The sequence below is a fragment of the Arachis ipaensis genome, chromosome B8, assembly GCF_059453495.1.
Source record: "Arachis ipaensis isolate K30076 ecotype BB chromosome B8, ASM5945349v1, whole genome shotgun sequence".
In the NCBI taxonomy this organism is placed as follows: Eukaryota; Viridiplantae; Streptophyta; class Magnoliopsida; order Fabales; family Fabaceae; genus Arachis; species Arachis ipaensis.
Window position 1 is genome coordinate 30692027 of NC_142443.1, and position 8574 is coordinate 30700600.

The window sequence follows — 8574 nt, forward strand, 5'->3', positions numbered from 1 at the left end:
TCCCTGCTCATAAGAAAGAGAAGAGAACAAGAAAAGAAGAGGAATCCTCTATGTCACAGTAAAGAGGTTCCTTATTGTTTAATAGAAGAAAAGAAGAAGAAATTCGAACACAGATAGAAGAGGGGGTTCGAATTTGGTGATGATGTGAGGAAGAGATGTTAGTTAATGAATGAATAAATAGAATAAGATGAGAGAGAAGGAGGAAATTTTCGAAAATAATTTTTGAAAAAGAGTTAGTGATTTTTGAAAATGGTTTTTGAAAAAATGTTAGTAATTTTCGAAAATTCAAATAAAATAAAATGATTAGTTAATTAAAAAGAAATTTTGAAAAAGAGGGGAGATATTTTCGAAAATTCTAGAGAGAGAGTTAGTTAGGTAGTTTTGAAAAAGATAAGAAACAAACAAAAAGTTAGTTAGTTAGTTGAAACAAATTTTGAAAAGATAAGAAGTTAGGAGGTTAGAAAAGATATTTTGAAATCATATTTTTGAAAAAGATAAGATAAGAAGATATTTTTGAAAAGATATGATAGTAATTAGTTTTGAAAAAGATTTGATTTTTAAAATCACAATTAATGACTTGATTCACAAGAAATCACAAGATATGATTCTAGAATTTAAAGTTTGAATCTTTCTTAACAAGCAAGTAACAACTTCAAATTTTTGAATCAAAACATTAATTGTTATTGTTATTTTCGAAAATTATGATATAAAACTAAGAAAAAGATTTTTGAAAAATATTTTTGAAATTTTCGAAAATAACAAAGAAAAAAATGAAAAAGATTTGATTTTTGAAAAAGATAGGATTTTTAAAATGAAATTTGATTTGACTCATGAAAACAACTAGATTTTAAAAATTTTTGAAAAAGTCAAATCAAAATTTCGAAATTTTAAGAGAGAAAAAGGGAAAGATATTTTTTTGATTTTTGAATTTTTATGATGAGAGAGAAAAACAAAAAAAATATGCAATGCATGAAATTTTTTAGATCAAAACAATGAGTGCATGCAAGAATGCTATAAATGTCAAGATGAACACCAAGAACACTTTGAATGTCAAGATGAACACCAAGAACATATTTTTGAAAAATTTTTGATGCAAAGAAAACATGTAAGACACCAAACATAGAAATCTTTCATGTTTAGACTCTAAGAAACGAAAAATGCACATGTAAAAGAAGAAAAGACACAAAACATGAAAACATCAAGATCAAACAAGAAGACTTACCAAGAACAACTTGAAGATCATGAAGAACACTATGAATGTATGATATTTTCGAAAAATGCAAGATGCATATGCAAGTGACACCAAACTTATGATATGACTCAAGACTCAAACAAGAAATAGAAAAATATTTTTGATTTTTATGATTTTCTAATTTTTTTTTTGTATTATTTTTTATTTTTTTTTTCGAAAATTAATTGAAAAAGAAAAAATAAGGATTCCAAAATTTTTTTACATGAATTCCAGGAATCTTGCATTCTTAGTCTAAAGCTTCAGTCCAGGAATTAGACATGGCTCACTAGCCAGCCAAGCTTTCAATGAAAGCTCCAGTCCAAAACACTAGACATGGCCAATGGCCAGCCAAGCTTCAGCATTTAACACCAGAGTATATTGCTCTTGATAACAAATTGCAAGCCTCAGTCCAAATAAATTTAGACATGGCTTTACAGCCAGCCAGGCTTTACATGCTTCATGAAACACTAGAATTCATCTTTAAAAATTTTGAATCAAATTTTTGAAAACATTTTTATAATTTTTTCGAAAACAGATGAGAAATTTTTAGAAATATTTTTGAAAAATTTTTGAAAATAAAATAAAAAGAAAATTACCTAATCTGAGCAACAAGATGAACCGTCAGTTGTCCAAACTCAAACAATCCCCGGCAACGGCGCCAAAAACTTGGTGTTGTTGCCGGGATTGGGATCTCAGATGATTCTTGGCGCCAAACAGGAACAATTAAGTCCCCGGCAACGGCGCCAAAAACTTGGTGCACGAAATTGTGATGTCCAGGCTCGAACTATTCCTGGCATGTGAGCAACTTGGTACGCGTAATCGTGATTACACATTCATAATTTGTCACAACTTCGATACAACTAACCAGCAAGTGCACTGGGTCGTCCAAGTAATACCTTACGTGAGTAAGGGTCGAATCCCACAGAGATTGTTGGTATGAAGCAAGCTATGGTCACCTTGTAAATCTCAGTCAGGCAGATATAAAGTGATAATGGTGTTTTCGAATATTATATAATAAAATAGGGATAGAGATACTTATGTAATTCATTGGTAGGAATTTCAGATAAGCTAATGGAAATGCTTTTCGTTCCTCTGAACCTCTGCTTTCCTGCTATCTTCATCCAATCAGTCTTACTCCTTTCCATGGCTGGCTTTATGTGATACATCACCACTGTCAATGGCTACTTTCGGTCATCTCTCGGGAAAATGATCCAATGCCCTGTCACGGCACGGCTAATCGTCTGGAGGCATCACCCTTGCCAATGGCTTCATCTTATCCTCTCAGTGAATAATATGCTCACGCACCCTGTCACGGCACGGCTATTCATCTGTCGGTTCTCGATCATGCTGGAATAGGATTTACTATCCTTTTGCGTCTGTCACTAACGCCCTGCAATCGCGAGTTTGGAGCTCGTCACATTCATTCATTCATTGAATCCTACTCGGAATACCACGGACAAGGTTTAGACTTTCCGGATTCTCTTGAATGCCGCCATCATTCTAGCTTACGCCACGAAGATTCTGGTTAGGAGATCTAAGAGATATTCATTCTAGCTTATTTCATGTAGAACGGAAGTGTTTGTCAGGCACGTGTTCATAGGGGAGAATGGTGATGAGCGTCACACATAATCATCACCTTCATCACGTTCTTGGGTGCGAATGGATATCTTAGAAGCGAAATAAGATGAATTGAATAGAAAACAGTAGTACTTTGCATTAATCTTTGAGGAACAGCAGAGCTCCACACCTTAATCTATGGAGTGTAGAAACTCTACCGTTGAAAATACATAAATGAAAGGTCCAGGCATGGCCGAGATGGCCAGCCCCCTAAAACGTGATCAAAGGATCATAAGGTAATCCAAAGATGCCTAATACAATAGTAAGAGGCCCTATTTATAATAAACTAGCTACTAGGGTTTACAGAAGTAAGTAATTGATGCATAAATCCACTTCCGGGGCTCACTTGGTGTGTGTTTGGGCTGAGCTTGAGTGTTACACGTGCAGAGGCCATTTGTGGAGTTGAACGCCAGTTTTTGTGCCAGTTTGGGCGTTCAACTCTGGTTTTGGATCCTTTTCTGGCGCTGGACGCCAGATTTGGGCAGAGAGCTGGTGTTGAACGCCAGTTTACGTCGTCTATTCTTGGCCAAAGTATGGACTATTATATATTTCTGGAAAGCCCTGGATGTCTACTTTCTAACTCAATTGGAAGCGCGCCATTTCGATTTCTGTATCTCCAGAAAATCCACTTTGAGTGTAGGGAGGTCAGAATCTAACAGCATCAGTAGTCCTTTTTCAACCTCTGAATCTGATTTTTGCTCAAGTCCCTCAATTTCAGCCAGAAAATACCTGAAATCACAGAAAAACACACAAACTCATAGTAAAGTCCAGAAATGTGAATTTAACATAAAAACTAATGAAAACATCCCTAAAAGTAACTAGATCCTACTAAAAACATACTAAAAACAATGTCAAAAAGCGTATAAATTATCCGCTCATCAAGGGGGACAGGGGGTTAGTAGTGAGGGTGGGGGAGATGGGTTTTTTGTTTTTGTTTTAAACGTAAAATCGTCAAAGCATTATTATTTTTTATGAAAAGGATGATTTTAAAACTTTTAGTCACGTTGAGGATGATTTTAAATTTTTAATAACAAAAAAATGTCGGAGGCGAATTTGATTTTCACCCCAAACCTTAGGGACGAAAAAAGTACTTAACCCTTATTTTAACATATTTTGTAACTAATTAAATTAAAATATAATAACATATCAACTAAAACTAAATAAATCAAAATGTACTAACATATCAACTAATTAACTATTTAAAATTAGAGATAGACACACAGTCACACTAATTTCAAAGTTCAGTGTCCCTATCATATACTACGTCACATTTAATTTCTCTGAGCGTACGTAATTCCGACGTTGAGTCATATATACTTTTCAAACTTTCCAAAACTTAAAAAAATTTTCAAATAAACAAACATTTCAACTCATAAGAAGCATTTACATCAAAAAAATATAGAAATATTCAAGATTTGAAGTAATTTCTTTCCAAAACTCATAAGGAGTTTTTTTCAAAACTTTCTAATAATTATTATATTCAAAATGTAACAAGTTATATTTATATCTTCAGCCCATAGAAATTTAGGTACATCACTTTCACTAAGTATGGCTCTAACCATTTCTTGAAGGCTTCTATTTCTCCTTTCTACAACACTATTTTGTTGAGAAGTTTTAGGATAAGAGAAATTGTGTAATATACCTAATTTATTACAAAATGACTCAAAAGCTTGATTTCAATTTCTTTTCATAATCACTTCTAATACAAATAACTTTCAAGTCTTTTTCATTTTAAATCTTTTTGCTCAAAAGATTGAAGGCTGAAAAAGCATCATTCTTGTGAGTTAGGAGTAGAACCAAACTGAATCTACTATAGTCATCAACCACAACTAAGTCATAGTATTTACCTCCTAGGCTTTGAATTCTAATAGGACCAAAAAGATCAATGTGTTGCAACTCCAAAGGTCTCTTAGTTGAAACATCATTTGATTTGAAAAAACTTTTGGTTTGTTTATCCATTTGACAAGCATCACAAATAATGTCTTTGTCAAATCTTATTTTAGGAAGATCTCTAACTAAATCCTTTTTAATTATCTTAGAGATATAAAACATGCTTGTATATCCCAATCTCTTATGCCATAACCATTTTTTCGAATCCATAGAAGTGAAGCATGCTACATTTTATTCTCTAAGTTTCTCTAAAGTAACAAACAAAATATCACCAGATTTTTCATTTACAACTAAGCATTCCAACCTTTTGAAAGTAACCCAATAACCTAAATCACAAAGTTAACTAATGCTTAGAAGGTTGTGCTTTAAACCATCAACCAAAAATACATTGTCTATGAAGATAGAAAAATTCTTACCCACTTTACCTACGACAATGATTTTGTCATTTCCATCATCTCCGAAAGTCATAAATCCTCCATCGTACTTATTGATTTTGATGAAGAATGTAGAATTTTCGGTCATGTGCCTTGAGTATCCACTATCCAAGTACCATGTATCTTTTTTTTTTTTTTGGATACAAGGAAAATTTGCACAATACTTTAGGTAACCGTAGGTATCCAAATTAATATGGATCTTTTGATGTTAAACCATTTTGGATGTCCAAGAGTATTGAAATTACTAACAACCTTGTACACTTTATTTCTAACTTTTCTTTTACACAAAAAACATTGATTAAATGAATGACCATATTTTTTGCATGTTTGACAATGATTCCGTTTTGCTGATTTTTGCAAGTGATAAGAGGATTGAAATTTTTTATTTTCGAAAGTTGAAGCTTCAGTTTCAACAAGGAGTTTTTCAAAAACAGCTTCATTTTTGTCAAAATATTCTAACCCAGATTTTTTAAATAAGGTCTTTGACTAGCTAGTAATTTATCCAAGTTTCTAGAACTTTGAGCAACTTAGCTATGTCTTTATTCAAACTTTTAATCACTTTATGGAATCTTTCATTTTCATCAATTTGGTTCATTAAAGCAATAACTGAGTGCTTCCCTTTAAATTTTTCATTTTTAGTTTTGAGTCGTTTATTTTCTTCAATTAAATCAACATTTTTAGCTTCACTCAGTTTTTCTTTAAGGAATGTGTAACACCCTCATTATCAGAATATCATGCTTCCGGCTGCGCTACTCTGATAGAAGAATTGCGACAACTTCATATACTTAATAATAAAATAGGAGCCTTTGACTCGACACTATATCGCTGTTTTCCTTTTTAATAAAAACGGAAATACTTTTTCACTGAGAATTAAGCAGGCATATACATATATACAAAACTTTCTACTCAAACAACTTACAAATATTATATACATACATATTATTACAGTTACGACTCCTATCCCTCTTACAAGAATATAATAATAAAGGCAAGGGAAAGTCTATAACATATATATACAAATAAAAACAACATATTTAGGAACTTAACTAAAACTTTGCAAGCTTCCTCGTTCGTCCTGAAAAGATAAAACTGTAGGGGGATGAGAACATCATCCTCGAAAGGGTTCTCAGTAGAGGGTTTAAGATTTGTTATAAGAAGATACGTATAAAGAGAAGAATTGGTTTCAAGGTAGTGATTATCGTTCGTCCTAAGAATCTTTTAAAAATCAACGGCTAATCATCCAAAAATTTTCAAAGAAACAATATTTACTTTTCAGAAAATCCAAAATCTTTCTTTTCTTGTAAGAGAATCTTAATTGGTTTCCTAGACTATATGAATGACCAACCTGTTCTAAGCATAGGTTCATTAAGTCTATGCTAAACCAACTTAATTTTTTATACTCTACTAATAACTCAATCAGAACCCAATCACAGCTTTCAACCTATCACATAATCAATCAACACAATCATCATCTTGGTGCACGAATTGTGAATCACACTTTTCACAACTCGTACCACTAACCAGCAAGTGCACTGGGTCGTCCAAGTAATACCTTACGTGAGTAAGGGTCGAATCCCACGGAGATTGTTGGTTTGAAGCAATCTGTGGTTATCTTGTAAATCTTAGTCAGAAAGTCAATTATGTTTATCAGTGTAAATAGTGGAAAATAAAGGAGTGCGAATTAAATACTTGTTGTGCAGTATTGGAGAATATGTTGGGGTTTTGGAGATGCTTTGTCCTTTGAATCTCTGCCTTCTCCCTATCTTCTTCTTCACGCACGCACATCCCTCCTATGGCAAGCTGTATGTTGGAGGATCACCGTTGTCAATGGCTACCATCCTTCCTTTCAGTGAAAATGGTCCAGGTGCGCTGTCACCGCACGGTTAATCATCTGTAGGTTCTCGATCATACCGGAATAGGATTCGCTATCCTTTTGCGTCTGTCACTACGCCCAGCACTCGCGAGTTTGAAGCTCGTCACAGTCATCCAATCCCAGAATCCTACTAGGAATACCACAGTCAAGGTTTAGACTTTCCGGATTCTCAAAGATGCTGCCAATGGATTCTAGCTTATACCACGGAGATTCTGATTAAGGAATCTAAGAGATATTCATTCAATCTGATGTAGAACGGAGGTGATTGTCAGACACACGTTCATGGATTGAGGAAGGTGATGAATGTCACGGATCATCACCTTCTCCATAATTAGGCGCGAATGGATATCTTAGATAGGAACACACATGTTTGAATGGAAAACAGAGATACTTGCATTAATTCATTGAGGCACAGCAGAGCTCCTCACCCCCAACAATGGAGTTTAGAGACTCATGCCGTCAAAAGGTACAAAGTTCAGATCTAAAATGTCATGAGATACAAAATAAATCTCTAAAAGTTGTTTAAATACTAAACTAGTAACCTAGGTTTACAGAAAATGAGTAAACTATAACAGATAGTGCAGAAATTCACTTCTGGGGCCCACTTGGTGTGTGCTGGGGCTGAGACTAAAGCTTCTCACGTGCCTGGGGCTGTTTTGGGCGTTCAATGCCAGCTTTGGATCCTTTTCTGGCGTTGAACTCCAACTTGTAACTTGTTTCTGGCACTGGACGCCAGAATTGGGCAGAGAACTGGCATTGAACGCCAGTTTACGTCGTCTATCCTTGAGAAAAGTATGGACTATTATATATTTCTGGAAAGCCCTGGATGTCTACTTTCCAACGCAATTAGAAGCATGCCATTTGAAGTCATGTAGCTCCAGAAAATCCATTTTGAGTGCAGGGAGGTCAGAATCCAACAGCATCAGCAGTCCTTTTTCAGCCTGAATCAGATTTTTGCTCAGCTCCCTCAATTTCAGCCAGAAAATACCTGAAATTACAGAAAAATACACAAACTCATAGTAAAGTCCAGAAATGTGGATTTTGCCTAGAAACTAATGAAAATAAACTGAAAACCAACTAAAACATACTAAAATCTATATGAAATTAACCCCAAAAAGCGTATAAAATATCCGCTCATCACATCTCATCACCAATAATCTTGAAAGTACCACATTAGAACAAACACAGGCAAAACTGACAAGAAAAATATAGGTATAGATAGCAGTTACAGCAAATAGCTCAGATAGCAGTTAGTAACAGTTTAGCAATCAGGCAAACCAAAACAAATTCAAACTCAAGCAAAACATACAAATGCATATGATGCATGCCTGTCCTATGGCTAATGAGCTCATCTGTCGGTTATACAGCTAACCCGACATGTCCTGGTAGCTAACCATTGGACAGTCCCCCGATGCGTATCCCCATGAGTCTATGCATAGCTTTTTCTCATCTATATATATTAAATCGCTCAATAGGGGTACCATTCTCGGGAATTTATATGTGCCCGGTCACCCTTACGTCGTAGGGTC